Consider the following 22219-nt stretch of genomic DNA (forward strand, 5'->3'; position numbering starts at 1 on the left):
AATACCGGTAAATACCACCCTTTATTCGTAAAACTAGTTTTTTTTCAAGAAGAATCAACTGCCGAGCCAAACCCCGAGTCACGTCGCATGAAAAGTGTATGTATGTTTATCCCTGCATGCACTGGGGCTGGCTGGCCGGCCATGCTGGCCCACCTCGCATATCCATGCATATATGCATATATATATCGAACAGCGCACGCTATGCACCGGAAATTCACTTAGCGCGGTGATCTATGGGATACAAGCTCTCGTACTTTGCTTTCAGATTGCCAAAATACCCACGACCTTGGAAAAATCCCCTGGAAAGTTCTCGTAGTTTTGCCAAGTACTGTACCTACTATTTGGCGGGTATTTTCTTTCGGGGAAATTACACGTAGTTTGATTTCACATTACCAAAATATCTGGAACTGACGAACATCGAGGCGGTCTGAAACCATCTATAGTGGTTTCTTCCCTCTACTCTGGATAGACATTTTGAACATTAATACATTGATATCACTCCCCCCCATGACTTCATTTAGTGGTATTTTTCATAACACACCAAATCGAGTAAATACCTCCAAATTGGATAAAGTTCATTGACCCCAAATGACCTGTGACCTCGGTCATGTGACTCAAAACTCGGGCAGGATGTTCGGTAATACTTGATTACACTTCTGTCCAAGTTTCATGAACTAGGTCAATATACTTTCGAAGTTATGATGGCATTTCAAAAACTTAACCTTAAGTTAAGATTTTGATGTTGATTCCCCCACATGGTCTAAGTTTATTGACCCTAAATAACCTTTGACTTTGGTCATGTGACCTGAAACTCGGGCAGAATGTTTAGTAATACTTGATTAACCTTACATCCAAGTTTCATGAACTAGGTCCATATACTTTCTAAGTTATGCTGTCATTTTAAATACTTAACCTTTGGTTAAGATTTGATGTTGACGCCGCCGCTGTCGGAAAAGCGGTGCAGGCAGTCTCAATCTGCTATGCAGGGGAGACAAAAATCTGTAATAGCATCAAGGAGCATTGTGGCCCAGTGGATTAGTCTATGGACTGTGAAACAGAAGGTTGTGGGTTCGAATCCCAGCCATGGCGTAATTTCCTTAGGCATGAAATTTATCCACATTGTGCTGCACTCAACCCAGGTGAGGTGAATGGGTACCTGGCAGGAATTAATTCCTTGAAATGCGTGTTCGCTGTAAACTTTATAAAATTACAGCTGCCAAGCTACAGCAGGGGTAATAATATTCAAGACCTTTGGAAGCACATAGACATTATTCATAATTGTGATATACGCTATACAAGAACTGTCTACCGTAAGTAACGGTGTATTAACCGCACCTTTTTCTCGGCGGGATAGAAACAAAAGTCGGGGGTGCAGTTTATACACGGTGACGGGTCTGAGCCAGCCCGCCATAACCCCTCCCTTACATATACGATGTCTGCCAATTCACAGCATATCGAGTGGCCGGGCGTAGCCGCCCAGGCAATGTCGTTTAGAGGGGTATGAGCCGCGGGTAATGGGAAGCGATTACTACGATCTTAATTAAATGTTGTCCATAACAAACGCACCCACCTTCATGACACTAATTTTTACTTTATTCTCGATTCAAAGTAGTGAAGTTCCCTGGCTAATTTAAAAGAGATGCCAAGCATACTCGGTAATATTTTGTCACCGATGAGCTTAGAGATTGCGTTGAAATGTGGTTATAGTGCGACTTAAGCTAGCTGGCGCTATTCAAAGTCCCGTTTCGCGCCAGCTTTTTTTTCCCTTCCTGTTTGCTTTTCATACCATTTAAACCACGCACGAGAGAGACGGCACGAAGCCGTAAAAAACAACTGGAAAAAATGTCAATTTCTTTGTTTCTTGAACCTTCCTGTAATCCCGTATCCAAAATTCATGCTAAGACATCAAATTTCTGAAAGTGATTGTGAGGTTGTGATGCAAGAAATGTGAATGTTTCTTCCTCCTACGGTGGGAAAGACACAGATCATAATTTGATGTACTGGCATGACTGGTACTGTATCGTAGTTTGCAATGTAATGGCAGTGCTGTGTGTGTGCGCGTGTACACTGTGACTGTGAGGTGAGTGAGTGTGTAAGTGGCCAATATTGTCGGGACCGTTCTTTCTTTCTAATTTGTAGATGAATTGATCAAGAACAGCAAATTTCCGCATACCGGTAATCTCTTTGGAATTGGATACTTTGAAATCTTAAAAACTTAGATTTTGTTTCTTCTTACCTCAAATATGCATGTAAATGTAAGATTTTTTTTTTTTTTTTAGTCCAAAGTTGGGGGTGCGGTTAATACACGGGTGCGGTTAATACACCGTTACTTACGGTATTATTATTATTAAGGAGAAATATCATTTCTGCTGAAACTTCATTCAAATCACAAAATTTTACTATTGAAAAATCCACTAGTTTCGGGGTTAATTTTACAAGCAGACCAAACTTACATGTAATTGCCTTGAATATTCAAACAGTAGTAAATCATTTATTAAACAGATAAACATCTAATTATGTCCAGGATAATAATTTAGCCCATAAAGGACGGGAGATGAAATAGAATGTAGAATTTTTACCTTGTGTCAAACGATGAAGCAAAATACAAAGCTGTATTATTCTTGTCAGTTGAAATGTTTGAAAACCGGCTCCCCTATGTCCCTGTATTGAAAGAGAATTGAAAATGTTGTTCAGACAAACAAAAGATTTGCAATCTAATGTACAATCCCTAGCTGAAAGTTACTAAGCATAAATCAATTTCACATAGTAAACATGCCTCAAGCAATTTTTCAAAACAGCACTTATATTGCAGATTTCACACAAAATGAGATAAACAGCCCCAATAGCTTTCATTCCAGAAAACTTTATGAAAATATCATTTACAAAATTGCACGGAGCAAAGCCTGCAGGTTAACTTGATTATTGTCGGAAAATGAAAGAAAATCTATGAGCTCATTTTTCAAATTGTGATATCAAAATTAAACACAGGAAAAATACAGAGGAAAAAAATCTACATCTACAAGCAGCTATACATACACATACTTTTCACACTTTACTTTTCTTGGAAGAGGAGAATAAATGTCTTGTAAAACTACATGTACATGTATAACATTATGAAAGCAAATGATAAAATAGACATGTAACAAATTCTAAAAGTGCTCTTCTCTTTTTACCTACAGGTGAGCTGGAATCACAATCTTAAAACACAATTCATTAAAACAAAAAAATGTACCTAAATATACTTATGAATGAGTTTGTTATTATGAAGTTTTTTTAATTATGTGTTGCAAATGGGAGTAATAAAGGAGCAGGACAAAAAGATTTATTATTTCAGTGAATTGCACATGCACAAAGGGGGATTCTAATCTATTTTATACTGTCATAAACATAATTTAATAAGAATCAATAAGCACATGAACAAGAGAACCCACATTTATATTGTGAAATAATCTCTAATAGTTTTGGCAAAGACCCACAATGCATCAACTTCTGTTCAAATTGGTTAGATTCTCCACATTGAATTAGCTGAACATTTTAGGATAAATGCAGTGTTTTGCTTCATGCAGTGGGTCTGTGGTTGGTGTCGTATTGTGGGTGCTCAAGCATTCAAATATGAAAATCATAATTTAAAAAGAATGACACTTACCTACATGTACTACAAATGTGAAGCTCTTGATACAAGAATTCTTGAAGATTACTGCATGTTCTTCTCCACCAGGATTAGTTATAAAACAGTCTTTTAGTAGGAAACTGCCATAACTCTGTAAAATAACCTAACAGAAAAAGATGGGTACTAGTTAGTACTGCATGCAAGCTCACTTTTTTGTTGTTGTTGTTGTTGTTGATATACAGGCTGTGTACATGAATGTAAAAGAGGGGAATCTAACCTTGGTATTTTGAAAACAGAATGGTGAAAGTTTGAATAAATCAGACAAGCAATAACAAAACGAGGGCTGTTTTAAACTTGATATCGCTATGACGATGTGAACTTCAAATTGGCAACTGTTTACATGTACATGTAAATTATAATCAAGCAGCAGGGTCAAATCAGGAAATGGTGGTCTTCTCCGAAAGTACCCATTCCCCTGGGGCAGTAATCATAATATAACACAGGAAGCATACATGAACATGTATTGTTTTATGTCCTAATGTCAGAAATTAGATTGAAATCAAACTTTAAAAAATACTCAAATTTTAGCCTTTTCATTATTTAAGTGTAGTGGTTGGTCCTGGATGAGTATGGGAGAGTAGTCATTGTCTGATATCAATACGACATCACCAATCAGACCACTTTGAAATTTCCATTAGGTAATGTGATTACAATTTTTTTTCAACTTTTAAACATTCATATTTTACATGTAGCTCAAACTTTCATGTATCTATGTGTCAGATTGTCTTTTTCCCTCTAATACATGTAACAGCTTTTAATTTGGAAATGTTTCCCTTTCATACTGCAGATATGCAGAAACAGTTATTTTGGTCAATAACATTGTACTTCTAACACCAAACTGCTTGACCATAGGCGAATTCCTACATGTATATAGAAATGTCAAACTTCAACAAACAAAAAAATATTCTACGAAAGAAACATTGTTCTTTTTTTATTTCTGCCCTAAAGAAGCAGTATGGGGTTAGAGAGACCCATAACTGAGCACACATGTAGCCACTGATACCGTGTTTACACAGTGACACGGCTCGGGGGTTCGACACGCGAGCCGTGCTCAACACGGCAATTTTATACTGTGTAAACGCAATCAGTGTGATCCGCGAGCCGTGTCGAACACGGCTTTTTTGATCCGCCAAAATCGTAGGTTTCAACCCGCGAGCCGAGTCAGACTCGGCAATTTTTTCGTATGTAAACAGAAAGCCGTGTCGAACTCTCTTGACCAGGACACTGCGCGCGCTTTCACTTTTGGCATTGTTGTTGTTCGCACGGACAAGATTCGATTCCGGCGGTGAATTTCCCGCGTTTAATTTGCGACGTCATAATTCTTCTTCCGTTCGAGATCCGCGAGCCGTGTTGAACTCGCCTTTTTATATGTACGTATAAACGCGATCTCTGATCCCTTCTTCGCAGTGTTCAACCCGGCTCGCGGATTCAACACCCGAGCCGAGTCAATGTGTAAACACGGTATTAGAGTCTCAGTGGCTACACATTGACTCGAACTGAGCACACATGTAGCCACTGAGACTCTGTCTATGGATAGTAGACAATATGGTTCACAATTATCAGACATGCATGGTGGTACTAGGCCACTACATGGTACAAACAATACTGTAGTTGATTAATTACCATTGAAATTATCATTGCAGGCAATGTAACACCAGTTTTAATCAGTTTACCTGTGAACCGTCCTTTGGCTAATAGTCTAAAATATCAAAGGACAAGTCCACCCCAACAAAAACTTGATTTGAATAAAAAGAGAAAATTTCAACAAGCATAACACTTAAAATTTCATCAAAATCGGATGTAAAATAAGAAAGTTATGACATTTTAAAGTTTCGCTTCATTTCACAAAATAGTTATATGCACATCATGGTCAGTATGCAAATGAGGGAACTAATGACATCACTCACTATTTCTTTTCTATTTTATTATATAAAATATGAAATATTTTTATTTTCTCATCATTGTCATGTGAAATGAAGTTTCATTCCTCCCTGAACACGTGGAATTCCATTATTTTAACATTTTGTGCTTCAGGCAAGGAGGTCCTAATCATCAAATTCGCAAAAATTGAAACATTGTATAATTCAAACAATAAAAAAACAAAAAAAATAGTGAGTGACATCATCGACTCTCTCATTTGGATGTATTCAGGCTCGTTCATATAACTATTTTGTTAAAAATGAGCGAAACTGTGAAATGTCTTAACTTTCTTATTTTACATCCAATTTTGATGAAATTTTCAGCATTGTGCTTGTCTGATTTTTCTCTATTGATTCAAATCAAATTTTTTCTGAGGTGGACTTGACATTTAAATAAACCTTAAAATATTACCAGCTAAAAGACACCTACATGTACACGTACAAGTATTTTCAGAATTATTTTTTCTCAGAAACAAAACTACATGTACACAGTATACAATTATTCAATTTCAATAAAATTCAATTGTGTATGCTATCCTGGTGTGTTACTGAGAACTCCCCTTTTATAAACCCTATAAAATCGCATAAAAACAATAACCATTCTCATCATGTTTCCTTCCGTTTATTCACTCAGTGTGTGTCCATAAACTTTTCAACTTGTACCATCCACCAAGAAGTACAAAGGACTGCTTTCAAAGCAGACAGCAGAAAAGGGGGATTTCCCCCTAAATCAAGATATGGACTACTATCCTGTTTAGTCGTTTCTCTGAGCAGAAAAAGATAATCATATAATTTTTACAATCATCTGTCCTGACTTTGTTGCTCAGAAATGGTCAACTTCACAGACTGGCTTTAAATTAGGATGGGGGGGGGGGGATTGTGAGCATGTGACATGTGACCACACTTACAGACCAATACAGAGTGAGCAAACCACAAATGGGTGCAGGAGGGTGGGGGTCTTGGTAGGCATTTACAGGGGGGGGGAAATTCTCTCAACGCATCGATTCCTTGAAAATGCAAGTCAAATCACAATGGAGAGCTGAGCTTTTATTGAACGTCGGTGGACTGGGACAGCAGTTCATCCGAAGATTTGCACCAGACAAACGATTGCAAATATGTTGTTGTCCAGAGTCAAGAGATTCCGATTTTGAGGAACTTTTTGAGGTTTTTTTTTTTTTGTAACCTCCGCCGATTCACCGTAACTACCGTTTATTAATAGCATTTAAACGTTTCTTAAAATAAACATGATGACTCTGGCCTAAATAAGGTAGTTCGCAAACTGTGCTTCGCAAACCACATGTCTCACCTGATTTCACGATCAATGAAATATGTAATATGATTTCTTGACCCCTACATAACCTTTGACCTCATCATCCTCATGGACACACATTTGGTATTACCCAAGGATCATATGTACAAAGAATAAACTAAATTGATGCAGAAATATAGAAATGAGAGAAAGTTGAACAAAAACTGTTTGTCATAAGACAAACAGACTACAGGAAATGTGATCACAAGGTCTCTGCCGAATATCGTTCATGTGAGACAAAAAGTGAGTGAAGAAAATTTTGAATAGGGGATTGCTAAAACTGTAGGTCAGGAGGAGTAGCTGCTAATAGATTTTTCTTTAGTGCACCAACTGCTGTAGTCATCCAGTGACATAATCTGAAGTACCTGAACTGCACTTCTGTTATTATTAGCAATTAGACGTCACAAAGTTGTTTGTGAACTACATGTATTCATTCAATAATATTTCAACAGCAGGTAGTATCGATAGGGGATGGTTATTGGCCATTAAATTTAAATTGATCTCCTCTCTTAAACAATGGGGGTGCCTTTGCATTTTTGCATTCATCAGGAAAGGTACAATTTTTTTTAAAATACCATAATAAATTTATCAATTCAGACAAAAATTAAAAGTCTAATAACTTAAAATCTGTGATGGATCTTCCTAAAACCTTCACCACTATTCTACGTTTTTTGCTATTTTTACAATAAACTTTTTGTCAGGGTGAAGTTCACCCTGAAGAAGAGTTTGTTGTAAAAATAGCTGAAAAAATGATTAAAAAATATTGCTGAAGGTTTGAGGAAAATCCATTAAAGATTAAGAAAGTTATTAGAATTCAAAGTTTTGAATTTGTGACGTCATAAACGAGCAGCTGCCCCATATGTTATGTAATATAAAATGTATGTTCCTGATGACTTAATTTTGTTTTCTATTCATGATTGGGTGTGACATGATTTGTATATTGATATACAATAGGTTCAGTAAAAACCATTTTCAATTTTCTGAGAAAATGAGATTTCATTAATTTTTTACCATTAGCAATGTAGGAATGCTGCTCGCATATGACGTCACAAATCAAATAATCAAAATTCTAATAAATTTTTAATTCTTTGATTTTTTCTTAAACCTTCGGGAATATTTTTTATTATTTTTTCTGCTATTCTAACAGTTTTTGTCAGGGTGAACTTCCCCTTTAATAAAAGTTTTGATTCTAATTCCCATAAAAATGATAACAGAATGTGGCAAAACTTGAAATGAGCTTTCAAAATCTTTGATTTATCCAAAGATTTGAGCTAATTTTGAGCAGATTATGATTGATTTGAAGCTGAGTCTAATATCAAAATCTAGCTGAAATCCAGCAGCCATCTATCCATGCAATAACCGGACAAGGGTAAAATCACAAAGGGGAAATAGAGGATTCTTCCCCCCTGCAATACTGTATCACACACATCAAAATGTTGCCCATTGACAGTGCAGCACAAACTGCCAGGCTCCGCACAGATCACAGCAGTAATACGGAGACCCTTGATTGGTTAATCCCGCAGATCACGTCGTGATCACGTGGTCACAAAAATTATTCGGCAAAAATATATTCAAAGTATCGACAGTGATAACGATATCCAGCCCCGTATTCCACACTTGCAATGGTCTTGGCTTGTGATCAGATCGCTCTAGTCAAGTATCATTCAAAAGTTATCGAGATTTGGCAATTTCTTGCAATTTCACTGTGCACTCTGAAACCTGGATCTGTTTACTTCGTACACGTTGCGATAGATTCTGTAAACTCTGCTGAACACGATATGACTATGGTGCTATTCTGTATGATTTTGACGGAAAAGCGAGAAGTAATCAAAATACGCTTATAGTGCAGAATCAGTGAGAAAGCAGATCATCCGAGAATACCTTTCATACATGTAATTTATTTAAATATAGGAATGTGAAATTCTAGGTTGATTTTGGTACTAGGTGATAGCGAACTGTTTTTTGGAATATCGCAAGCAATGTACATTATATCATGGAATCTTTTCTGATAAAGTTAATCATGCCGGTGTGCCCCAAGGGACAAGACTTGGCCCGATCCTTTTTTTTAATTATATGGTAAATGATTTATGTGAAAATATTCCTAAACATTATTTTAAATATGTTGATGATTTGTCTTTAGTACAATGTCGTAAATCAACCGACACTTCGCAAGTACAGTCAGTACTCAATTCAGTGCAATCATGGTCACAATCAAATAATATGTCACTCAATCCCTCAAAGTGTTTTACTTTACATATTACTTTTATGAAAAACCCCATCACTCCTGAGGTTCTTGCCATTAATATCTCTGCCTTAAATGTAATGTAGAAAGTACCGGTATCAAAATTCTTGGAGTTATTATACAATCTGATTTGAAATGGAATTTACATGTCGATGACTTGGTTAAGAGGTGCAATAGAAAATTATATATGTTAAGGAAACTGAAAAAGTTCAAGGATTTAGTGACAATATATATGGGTTATATACGACCAATTTTAGAATATTGTGCTCCAGTTTTCCACAGCAGTCTTACAGCAAAACAAAATAATACTATTGAAAGAATACAACGGAGAGTATGTAAAATTATCTAAGGACATAATTACATAACATACTCAAATGCATGTCAGGTATGTAATTTACCAACACTTGAGGAGAGAAGACTGACACTACGTAAAAAATTTGCAAAATCACTTTCAACTCATCCATTGTGTAAGACATGGCTACCTCAAAAAAAAACATATAAACATATCTCTTTGTCGTACAAACAACTATCAACAGTTTCCAATAAGAACACAAGATTTAAAAACAGTCCATTGCCTTTTTTGGTAGACATACTCAACAAAAGATGAGTGTGTAGACTAGGAAAGGCAATGCAAATGGTCATCCCCAACCCATTATAAAATTATTTTTGTCATTTAAATAAGTGTCAGTCTCCTCTCCTTCAAGTCTGCCATATCATATTACATAACATTCACCCATTCATCATGTTCATTGTCTTTTATGCCTTATTTAAAATGTATTAACTTTTAAATGTATAACCGTTTTTAATGCATTTTACTATGTATTTTAATAATGTGCCAAAACCAACTTGTAAGCATGATCTTTCCAGCTTTTGCTGTTTATTCGTGTATGATTGTTAACATGTTTGATTATCAATAAAGACCATTTTTTGATTGAATACACACTTGTTTTGATGGAATACTGTGTGGGGCACTGGGATGCTTGCAGTGCGCATGCTTACTATATTTTCATTCATAAATTAGCTTGCAAATCGTAGCTGGATGATGTCATGTAATATGCCGACCGCTAGTGGCAAACGTTATGTTATTCATGTAGGCTATATTTCAATGTGTCACAGTAGCCATATCAGCAGCATTAAATTGAAAAGCTGGCCAGCGCGCACATAAAAATTTTGTGCACACCAGCGATAGCGCAATCTAACTTTGTGCTCATTACCAATTCTACATCAAACATGTCAGAACAGACACACATGCAAACTCATTTTTTCTGAGGACTGTCAAAGACTGGAACCATCTCCCCTCCTCAGTTATATCCACACCATCCTTAGGAAACTGTAAGCCAGCACTCCAAAAACCCTAAAACCGGAACCTTAAGTTGGTGACCGTACACAACACGCCTCCAGTTTAAACACCTTTATGGCGTCTTTTGGAGGATTCCTACCAAGTACCAAGTAAATTTCTTTTAAATCACAAAGTGAAATGATCAATTTTTCCTTCAAATTATAACAACTAATAACACTTCAAAATATAGGAAACAATACAAATTTTGAGAAATCTCTGTTCAATCTCAAGTTAAAGTTTAAAGTGCACAGACATGCTCCTCCCCCCGTCAAACAGTGATTTATTGTATTACCAACCGGTCTTGTATTACCGAACACACCCATCATACACATCTAATCATAATTTCATACGCTCAAAACTTTGCAACATCCTTCCAAAGGGAACTTGAGTTAAATAGAAAGATGATGAAAAATGGTCAATTACATATCTTCAAAGTCTTTATACACTGTATTCTCAAAATAAATATGCTCAAAATAGCCCATTAGTGATCGTTTTCTCAACGTTTCCAACAGAAAACATACGTTCATTAATACGATAGGCTACCTTTTTCAAGTGACCAAAATATTTCACATGCGAAGGAGTCCAATTGGAAGCTGATTATCGTAAAAAAGAAAAATTTGCAAAATGTTTGCATATTTTTATTTTGTAGGTATATTTGTATTTATGGTGAATGTTTGGTGAATGAGAATGTGTTTGATATGATTGAATTCATGTAAAGTGTTGGGTAATATGATCCAGTGATATGATTGAATTCATGTAAAGTGTTGGGTAATATGATCCAGTACCATAAACAAAAGCTACACACCATTCATCGCACATGCAATTTCACTTGCAAAATGTGCACTCTGTGTGGGGAACTGTGACAAACAATTCCTATTCAATTTTTCTACAACTGTTAGGAATTTGAGTTTATTCACTTTATTTTCAAATTTTCCTATAATATGAACATATTTTTAAATTGATAAATCAAGTGCGTAGCTTCAGGCTAAATTTTAGGACCCCTTCTACATTGGGCGGTGAAATCAAGAGGTGTTCGGAAAACACGGCAGGATTTTCTTAGTGAGTTTTGTGATATTTTCTTCTTGGTTAATGAACTTTAGAATGTTTACCATAAATTAGTGAAAGATAATTTGTTTTCAAATGTTAAAAGTGGCATAGAGTAAAACCCCTAAACATCAGACTGTTCTAAATATCAGACGAAAATGACTTCAACTCCTTCCCCACAACCACAGGGACCCGCACTGGCAGGGGACTTGCATGCATATTGCATTAACATGGTATTGAACTGCACTCACAGTAGATCCCATGTTGCTGCTCAAAAAAAAAAAATAAGTTACATTTATATAGCGCATTCCATTAACATTTCAATGCGCTTTACAATAACAAATTAATTATACATGTACATATAATATAAAAAAAAATATTCCAGGGGTTAAATCCAGCCTGAGTAATAATAAATGATTGTGACTTCTAAATATTTAGAAGTCTCGTTATATTTATATATTATATTTAGACCCTTGTTATTTCATAGAGGCCAAGTATAAAAAGAAAGTAAACTGTAGTTGATCATTCATATTTTTTTAGAGTCACCCATCAGACCTTTGGTGGAATATGCATCTACTGTCTGGGATCCATCAGCCTCCAAGATTCACACTGAATCAATATCACAATATATCAAGAGTGTCATCGATGCTGCAGGAGCTAGGATGGACATCCTTTCAACAACAACAAGAACTCTCTCGCCTTGTGATGTTCTACAAGATCCACGAGCTTGTCCCATTCAACTCTGATGCATACATGTACATCACCAAATGAACTAATCACCAAGAGCTGTTCACACTCAAGGATATCTCATTCCACGATCATGGACCCAACAACACTAATGCTCCTTCTTCCCCAGAACCATCAAGATGTGGAGCACTCTCCCAATAAATGTTGTGACAGCACCATCAACCGAAGCCTTTCGTCTGCAACTGACGAAAGGCAACAACAGCCAGATCCATACCGGTTTTTATTTGCCCCTGTAAATATTTGGCACATGCACTTTACCCTTGTGATCATTACACATTTCACGAAGTTCTGCAAGAATCTTCAGGATTGAAGGAGGAGGTGGAGAGGGAGGGAGGGGGGAGGAGGAGGAGAGAAGAAGGAAAAGAAGAAGAGGAGGAGAAAGAAGAGGAAGAGGAGGAGGAGGAAGAGGAGGAAGAAGAGGAAAAAGAGGAAGAATAAGAAGAAGTAGAAGGAGGAGGATGACCTTACTATATGCTAAGCCATTTTCGCATAAGTTCGCATTAATTAGCTGGATTTAGTCATTTTTTGCCAATTTCCTCTGGTGCCATAGTAGACCAAAAGCTTCAGTCTCTGCATTTTGGTTGTTCCGCTGAACTAGGTTGGCTCCACTCACCATACATAGACTGAAGAGTTAGGGGCCCGTGGGCTACAGACAGCGTATAGTGAACTAGCGTTATAGATCGCGATTTAAAACTTTTTTTTTTGAGCGAAATTTCTAGTTTCATTATCAGGGAAATATAAATAACTTAAGTAATTGCATACCTTGGACCGGAGTTATTGAAAAAATCCACTGGATTGAGAAATCTGTCATCTAAGACATTTTCTCCTGACCTGACGGTTTTTCTTGCAAGTTGCCATCTTGAATGACGTCATTATCGTTAATGTCTCGATATATCGCGATTATAACTAGTATCGTTTGTCTTCGTGTAGTGTATCATATCGTATTATTGCCTTGTAGGTGTGCTGGTGGAATGCAATATCGATATCACATTCGTAAATTGTTGACGCCCTCTCCGTTCATTTGTAAATATTTCATAGTTTGGCTGCCATTTGGATCGATTTGGCTGTGCTTTTCCCAACTAAACATCGGTAAAGTATAATTTTCATGCATTTTCATCTATATCGTTTAAACTACTCTTATTTTAAATAGTTCTATAATTTAAATTTGTAGTTTATATATCCTTAGAGTGTAACCTCGATGTGTTATATAGCTCCAAACTTTGGACTCTGGATTGAAAAAAGTGCTGGTGTTATAACGGTTACACTTCGTAAATCCGAAGGTTCTTTATTCCGAAGGTTCGTAATTCCGAAACACGTAAATTGCCTATACCTCGATGTTCGTTAATCCGAAAACGAAAAAGGGTTCGTTAATCCGAACATTTGTGGCGTTATTCCGACGGTTCGTTATTCCGAAGGTTCGATAATCCGAAAACGAAATAAGGTTCGTTGTTCCGAAGGTTCAATAATCCGAAAACGAAATAAGGTTCGTTGTTCCGAAGGTTCGTTAATCTGAAAACGAAATAAGGTTCGTTAATCCGAAAAAGAAATAAGGTTCGTTTTTCCGAAGGTTCGTTAATCCGAAAACGAAATAAGGTTCATTTTTCCGAAGGTTCGTTAATCCGAAAACGAAATAAGGTTCGTTAATCCGAAAGCGAAATAAGGTTCGCAATTCCGAAGGTTCGTTAATCCGAAAACGAAATAAGGTTCGTTAATCCGAAAACGAAATAAGGTTCGTTAATCCGAAAACGAAATAAGGTTCGTTAATCCGAAAACGAAATAAGGTTCGTTAATCCGAAAACAAAATAAGGCTCGTTAATCCGAAAACAAAATGAGGTTCGTAATTCCGAAAAACGAAATAAGGTTCGTTAAAGCAGAGGCAAGGGGGATGGGGCGGGGACACTGTTGCCGTTCAATTGTTATGAGGATGGGAAGGCAAGGGCGGCCGAACGAATTTTCGTTTGGGGGGTAAAGCCAAAAAATGAAACTCATACGTCAAAATGGACACTTTGGTGATATTTTCCCCTTAAGATTATCATCTGCTTGAAGTCATTGTGTGTTTGATAGTGATTAAGTAGAGAAAAACCTTTTTTGAAGTGATTTCTTATTATGGCAAAACGTATATTTAGGCTTTATTTTTCGGGAGAGAGTGTAATGAGCGAGCGGCTTGGTAAAACAAATTCAAAGGTGAAGTTGTAAAACGTTTTTGGTGACAATTATTCTTAAAATGGCATAATTGCGAGGTGTTGCGAGCGTGAATCACAAGCTAAAACTTTAGGGTATTTCAATGAAAAATGAAAATAAGTTTTTAAAAATCCGAGCACATTTCTGTTGTCATTAAAAAGATGTGCATCTAACTAAAAAATTAACACGAGCGCAAAACGCAGCTTAAACATACTGACCAGAAAAGGAACCTGTTAAAGAAAGCATTTAGTGACCTCTTTAGGATGCATATTTCACCAATCGAATGAGAGTGCGAAGCGCAAGCTGAAAATTTGCAATATTCCAGCCTGAAAACTTAACTTGTATACTTTAAAAAGAGTATTTTATTTCGAAAAAACACGAAAAACGGCATATTTATTTTTGAAAAAGGAACTTTCCCATTTTGGAAAATATTCATTTCCCTGTTTTTTATTTCATTTTGGGGGTGCAAGTGCCCCCTGCCTCCCTCCCGGCGGATCCAACTTTCGTCAAATAGGGGTGGGGGCAATATTTTTTTCAGCCACATTTTCCTCGATCGGCAGCTTAAAGTTGATTTTTGTTTGTTTCTTTGAAAGGGTAGTCCTAACAGTCAATAATTAGCTTTATACTTATAAAATAAAGTAAATATGTAATAGCATGATAAACCCTTTTTAAATAATGCGAGCGTGAGCTATATATTTTTTTTAATATGATGGGCAATATGTTTGTGATCTTCAAAACGAAATGCCTATGTAACTAACTTTAGATAATAACTGCGAGCAAGATCGCAAACAGAAATTTTAAATATATATAAGCTCTGACCTGATCTAAAGGGGACATTTAAAGATTTTTTTGCAGTTAGCCATGAAGAAGATGCGTGTTTAAACCAGTGGCGGTGGAATATATTTTCCTTGGGGGGGGGGCAAAGCAAAAAAAGGGGCCAATAGGGGCAATTTGGTGCAAACGTATATTTTCACCATGAGATTATCATCTGTGTAAAGAGGTTGTGTGTTTTGTAGTAATTGAATTGAGCAAAAAATTTAAGTGATCACTGATTGATAAATTATATATTTACGTTTCATTTCTGCGAGCGTAGCGAGCAAGCGGTTGGGGGGGGGAAAGAAATCAAATCTGAAGATGTAAAATTCGCCTTTTTGGTCAATTACTGTTAAAAGGGCATCCTTGTGAGATGTTGCGAGCGAATCACGTGCTCAAACTTTTGGAAATTTCATGTAGGCCTAGAATGATAATGATATAGATATTATTTACCCAGGGAAGCCACTTCAGTTCTGAAAACTGTTCTCCCAGCTATTATTTTTTTACAAGAATGCTTAGAATGTCCAGTTTTCAGGTTGGAAATCGGAAAATTTTGGCTCACGTTTCTCGCTCGCATCAAGTATTGTTTATTGAGGATCTCATTCTATTCCTGGTTACAAAAAATATAAAATGTCCAGTTTTCAGGTCGAATATCACAAATTTTAAGCTTGCGGTTCGCGCTCTCAATATTTAGTTCGTGAGATATATATTATATTCATGAGTCACTAAATGCAGTCCTTAAATCAGGCCAGTGTATAAACAAATTACAACTCGCCCTCGCGTTAATAATTTCTTTAGAGAGATACACATCTTTCTCACGATTAAAAAAACTGCTCAGAATTTTTAAGTTCACGTCTTGTTACATGGAATGTCTACTAGTTTGAGCTTGCAATTCTCGCTTTCAACATCTCACAAGGATCATTATTATAGTATTATTTTCATTACCAGCAGAAGCTGTTATTAAAAATGACATCCCCTCCAATACAAATCCTATTATCTAGAGGTTACTCGCACGCGACCAACACACTTGATCCCCTGCATCTTTATTAGGCAGCAATTGCTCAGATAAAATCGAAGTTAGCCTACAATGTATGCTTGATCAGGGCGCCTATTCTTAATGAAATACATGCTTTTGGCCACAACACATGCATGTATCATCGATCGTCATTGCATAATATCGTGTAATCTTGTAATGACAACACCGTTTTTGTTACCAAAATGAATAATTTTTCATTTTCGGAAATACGAACCTTATTTAATTTTCGGATTAACGAACCTTATTTCGTTTTCGGATTAACGAACCTTCGGAATTACGAACCTTATTTCGCTTTCGGATTAACGAACCTTATTTCGTTTTCGGATTGACGAACCTTCGGAATTACGAACCTCATTTTGTTTTCGGATTAACGAACCTTCGGAATTACGAACCTTATTTCGTTTTCGGATTAACGAACCTTCGGAATTACGAACCTTATTTCGTTTTCGGATTGACGAACCTTCGGAATTACGAACCTTCGGAAATACGAACCTTCGGAATAACCGAACCTTGGGAATTACGAAGCTTTGGAATTACGAATATATGCGGTTATAACAAATGGGAGCCCACACGGACACTTTACCGTCGGTGCATGGGGATTACAGTAAAATGTCAGATATTGTTGAATAAATCCCCAGAAACGAAAATTATGTTTTCCCCATTTTTTTTAACTCCGTTAATATGACAACCAAAAGTAGTTTGGACCCAATTTTTCAGGTACTTGTTGGTGGTTGACATGTGAGGTGCCCCAAGAAAAAGCAACCTCTATACTTCATCAAATTTTAAAATGGGTAGCTGTAAAAATGGCAAAAAACACAATTTTGCTATTTTGGCCACTTTTTGGCAGGAAATCAGCTTTTTTTCAAAATTTGAATTGGCAGTATCTCGGCAACCCCTGGTCCAATTTTGATGATCTTGGTGTTATTTTACTCGTGCTTCAAAGCTTATTCCATTTAACCTATTTAAAACTAGATTTACACCATTTCAATTTTTGGGGTGGCATCCTTAATGATAATGTTCCTTATATAAGTACCGTAAGTCAGGGCTCGACATTAGCAGCGGTCCGACGGTCCCTGACCGGTAAAAATCGCTGTCGGGCCAGTAGATTTTCAGAAATAGGAAGATTTACTGGTCCGACATGACCAGTAAAAAATATCATTGTCGGGCCAGTAATCTTTCCAAAAATAGCAAGATTTAAGGGTCCAACATGACCAGGGGGGTGTTTCACAAAGATTTAAGCATGACTTAAGTCGCACTTAAATGCCGACTCGTACATGATATGCAACGCGCGATCTTATTGATAGATACGCATTAGTGCGCGTCCTCATGACACAATCTGACCAATGCGGTCAAGCCTTTCATACCGTACGCAACTCGGTATTTAAGTGCGACTCTAAGTCATACTTAAATCTTTGTGAAACACCCCCCAGTAATTAAAACCATTGTTAGGCCAATTACTTTTCCAGAAATGGTCAAATTCACTGCAAACCATTTCCCCCGTGAAATTACCGTAAGTAACGGTGTATTAACCGCACCTTTTTCTCGGCGGGATAGAAGCAAAAGTCAGGGGTGCAGTTTATACACGGTGACGGGTCCGAGCCAGCCCGCCGTAACCCCTCCCGTACATGTACGATGTCTGCCAGTTCACAACACATCGAGTGGCTGGGCGTAGCCGCCCAGGCAATGTCGTTTAGAGGGGTATGAGCCGCGGGTAATGGGAAGCGAACGATCTTAATTAAATGTTGTCCATAACAAACGCACCCACCTTCATGACACTAATTTTGACTTTATTCTCGATTCAAAGTAGTGAAGTTCCCTGGCTAATTTAAAAGAGACGCCAAGCATACTCGGTAATATTTTTGTCACCGATGAGCGAGAGTTGAGTGAGCTTGCTGCTTAGCTAGAGATTGCGTTGGAATGTGGTTATAGCGCGACTTAAGCTGGCGCTATTCAAAGTCCCGTTTCGCGCCAGATTTTTTTTTTGCCTTCCTGTTTGTTTTTCATAAGATACCATGTAAACCACGCACGAGAGAGACGGCACGAAGCCGTAAAAAACAACTGGACAAAATGTCAATTTTTTGTTTCTTGAACCTTCCTGTAATCCCGTATCCAAAATTCATGCTAAGACATCAAATTTCTGACAGTGATTGTGAGGTTGTGATGCAAGAAATGTGAATGTTTCTTCCTCCTACGCTTGGAAAGACACAGATCATAATTTTATGTACTGGCATGACTGGTACTGTATCGTAGTTTGCAATGTAATGGCAGTGCTGTGTGTGTGCGTGTACACTGTGACTGTGAGGTGAGTGTGTAAGTCGCCAATATTGTCGGGACCGTTCTTTCTTTCTAACATTTGTAGATGAATTGATCAAGAACAGCAGATTTCCGCATACCGGTATAAATCTCTTTGGATACTTTGAAATCTTAAAAACTTAGATTTTGTTTCTTCGTACCTCAAATATGCATGTAAATGTAAGATTTTTTTTTTTTTTAGTCCAAAGTCGGGGGTGCGGTTAATACACGGGTGCGGTTAATACACCGTTACTTACGGTATGTCATTCACACACAGAATACACACAGAATGGATCGCACGGAACTGTTACTAGAGTAGCATACACTGTACATGTAGCCAGCCACACAACCCACATGGTAAATTCTCAACTGGCTGTGCGAACGAAGCTTGGCTAAACTCTGGCAGAAATCTCTCACAGAACTGTCAAAATTCACGGTTCATACTCATGAAAGGCTCTTATAATGTCCATATTTCCAAAAAATTTGAGTAACTCTGTCATTTGTAAGCAGTAAAAGGAGAAATTTTCACTTCTGTTTTGGTTCAAACAGATCGGGTTTTGGGTGATATCGTCTGAATACATAACAGCCCATAATAGCACATATGCATTGATGCGTGTGTTGATACACTTGGTTTCTGACTTTCTTTCATAGCTATAAACTGATAAATTATTTATGATAGTTATAGCTTTCTTTCTCTGTTTTTTGCTTATCTTTCTTTACTTCTTTCTTTTCAATCTTTCATTTTTTTTTATTGTCTTTCTTTTTTAATTTCCCTTTTTTCTTTAGTTCCTTCTTTCTATCCTTTAAAAAAATATTTTTCTCTATTTCTTTTTTCTCTCTCTCTTTCTCCCCTTCCTTCCTTCTTTCTTGATATTTTTCTTTCTTTAATTCTTGAGTCCATCTATATTCATCTCTTCTCTTCTTCCTTTTACCTTTTTCTTTCCTTCAATCTTTGTTACTTTCTTTGTTTCTTTCTTCTTCCATCCATCATTTATTAACCCTTTGTTTTTTTTTAAATTTCTTTCTTTCAGCCCTTTCTCTCGTACATTCATTCCTTCCTTTCTTCTATCTGTCTTGTTCTTTCCTTTTTCCCTTTGTTAAATCTATCCTTTTACCTTTCCTTTCTTTTTGACTGCTTGCTTCCTTCCTTCCTTTGTCTTTTTTTCCTATCATCTGTTCTTTTTTACTTTTCTTTTTTTATATTGCTTGCTTCTTTCTTTCCCTTCCTTCATTTATTTCTTTCCTTTTATCTATCATTTTAACTTTCCTTTATTTCTTCCTTAATTCCTTCTTTCAATCCTTCCTCTCTTTTGTCCATCTCTCCTTTTACCCTTTCTTTTTTATTGGCTCTTCTTTCCTTTAATACTTTCTGGATTCCTTCCTTCCTTCCTTTTTTTGTTCCTTCATTATTCCTTCCTTCCTTTCCTTCTTTAGTTCTTTCTTTTTTTCCTTCCTTCACATCTATCCTTTCTTTTCCTTCCTTCTTTCTTCGTTTCTGTCTTGCTTTCTTTCTGTCCTTCATTTTATTTTGGGGGAGGGGTAACGAAAGGCTAGAAAAATAAACTTGCAGCTTGTTTTCAATTGGCTCTTCTTTCCTTTACTCCTTCCTTCCTTCTTTTTTGTTCCTTCATTATTCCTTCCTTCCTTTCCTTCTTTAGTTCTTTCTTTTTTTCCTTCCTTCACATCTATCCTTTCTTTTCCTTCCTTCTTTCTTCGTTTCTGTCTTGCTTTCTTTCCTTCATTTTATTTTGGGGGAGGGGTAACGAAAGGCTAGAAAAATAAACTTGCAGCTTGTTTTTTATTGGCTCTTCTTTCCTTTACTACTTTCTGGATTCCTTCCTTCCTTCCATCCTTCCTTCCTTTTTTTTGTTCCTTCATTATTCCTTCCTTCCTTTCCTTCTTTAGTTCTTTCGTTTTTTCCTTCCTTCACATCTATCCTTTCTTTTCCTTACTTCCTTCCTTTTTTCTTCGTTTCTGTCTTGCTTTCTTTCTGTCCTTCATTTTATTTTGGGGGAGGGGTAACGAAAGGCTAGAAAAATAAACTTGCAGCTTATTTTCAATGTTTTTTTATTTTTTGGAACCAGTAGATGTTAGGTTCGGACCAGTAAAAATTTGAAAAACTGGGTATCTATCGGTCCGACATGAATAGGTTGGACCAGTAGAAAAAATGGGTTAGTGTGGCCTGTGGAGCCCTGCGTAAGTGTACCAGATATCTCATAAAAATGTGAAAACATAATTTTCTTAGAATTTTAGAAAAAACCTCTGCAGTAATTTTCAGATTAATAAAACAAAAAAGGCACCCCATGTCTGCGCACCCTTTCGCTTTGCACACCATTTCAGGGATTCTGATGAGAAAGGCTGCATTTTGATGAAGCCATCACATGAAATGCACAAAAATAAAAATTATTTTCCCACCATTTTGATTTTTTAATGAATATCTGTCTGTGTATTGCATGTGTAAACTCTGTGTTCATCGCGGATCTTCTTTTACTCGAATCGCGCGGATATGCATGTGCGCAGTTGGGGAACTTGCCATAAACAAAGTGCCTAGCTTTAGGTCCCCCCCCCCCATACACTGATGATGCTATATATCCCCTGTGCAATTCCAGGTCATGTATCACGAAATCGTGGTAAATCCTCATTTGAAATGTGTGCATAAGAATTGCGTGCCAAAAGATGTGGATGTGCACGCGGAGAGAAGGGGAAAACGATGTTATTTATGGTCCTTCCATCATTCCAGTGCTAGATCTAGACTTCGGAAAACTGTGTTTAACGGCGAATAACATGAAGTTTTTAAATACATTTATAGCTCCTAATATTAAGGTTACCTCCGTAACAATGGTGAAAAAAAGTTAAATTAAAACTACTCACCTCTTCGACTGTCGATCCACATTGATTTAATAGAGCAGCATAATAATACTGTGCTGGCCATAGCGGGCGCTGTTTGTTTTTTGGCATCGACGTCGACCATAGAGATGTATACTACATGTATTAGTATAATCTGTATGCGTCAGACGAAGCCTTGGATGATTTTTTTTTTATTGATTTGTAATAGAACATATATATATATATATATATATATGTATATAAAACACACACACACATACACACACACATATATATATATATATATATAGAGAGAGAGAGAGGGGGGGGGGGGGGAGAGAGAGAGAGAGAGAGAGCATATATATATATATACATAGAACATATATATAGAACATATATATATATATACATACATATATATACATACATATATATATATATATATACATATATATATATATACATATATATATATACATACATACATACATACAAACAAACATACAAACAAACATATATATACAAACATATATATAAACATTTATATATATATATATATATATATATATATATATATATATATATATATATATATATATATGTTATATCTACACTTTGGAAAAATTGGTGATGCCCCAAAAAATGTCTCTGCCGGGAATCCAACCCAGGCCCCCAGCTTTGAACGTTGGTGCCTTAACCACAAGACCACAGAGACGGGTTAGTGGCTAGGGCGATCCCGATCCGATTGACCGCCAGATTTTCGACACTATACCAATTATAATTTTCTTTGTCATTGTTCAG

General features: G+C 36.6%; 1 long non-coding RNA gene across 1 annotated transcript; it reads right to left on the minus strand.

Moving 5' to 3' along the window:
* Positions 1 to 2284: 2284 nt before the first annotated feature.
* Positions 2285 to 21509, minus strand: LOC121429679. The gene is made up of 3 exons (XR_005971956.1): positions 21464 to 21509; positions 3647 to 3773; positions 2285 to 2661 (listed from the first exon to the last, which is right to left on the minus strand). It is a non-coding gene; the product is annotated as an uncharacterized LOC121429679 (long non-coding RNA).
* Between the last annotated feature and the right edge of the window lie 710 nt (positions 21510 to 22219).

This window comes from Lytechinus variegatus, chromosome 1 (genome assembly GCF_018143015.1).
Source record: "Lytechinus variegatus isolate NC3 chromosome 1, Lvar_3.0, whole genome shotgun sequence".
In the NCBI taxonomy this organism is placed as follows: domain Eukaryota; kingdom Metazoa; phylum Echinodermata; class Echinoidea; order Temnopleuroida; family Toxopneustidae; genus Lytechinus; species Lytechinus variegatus.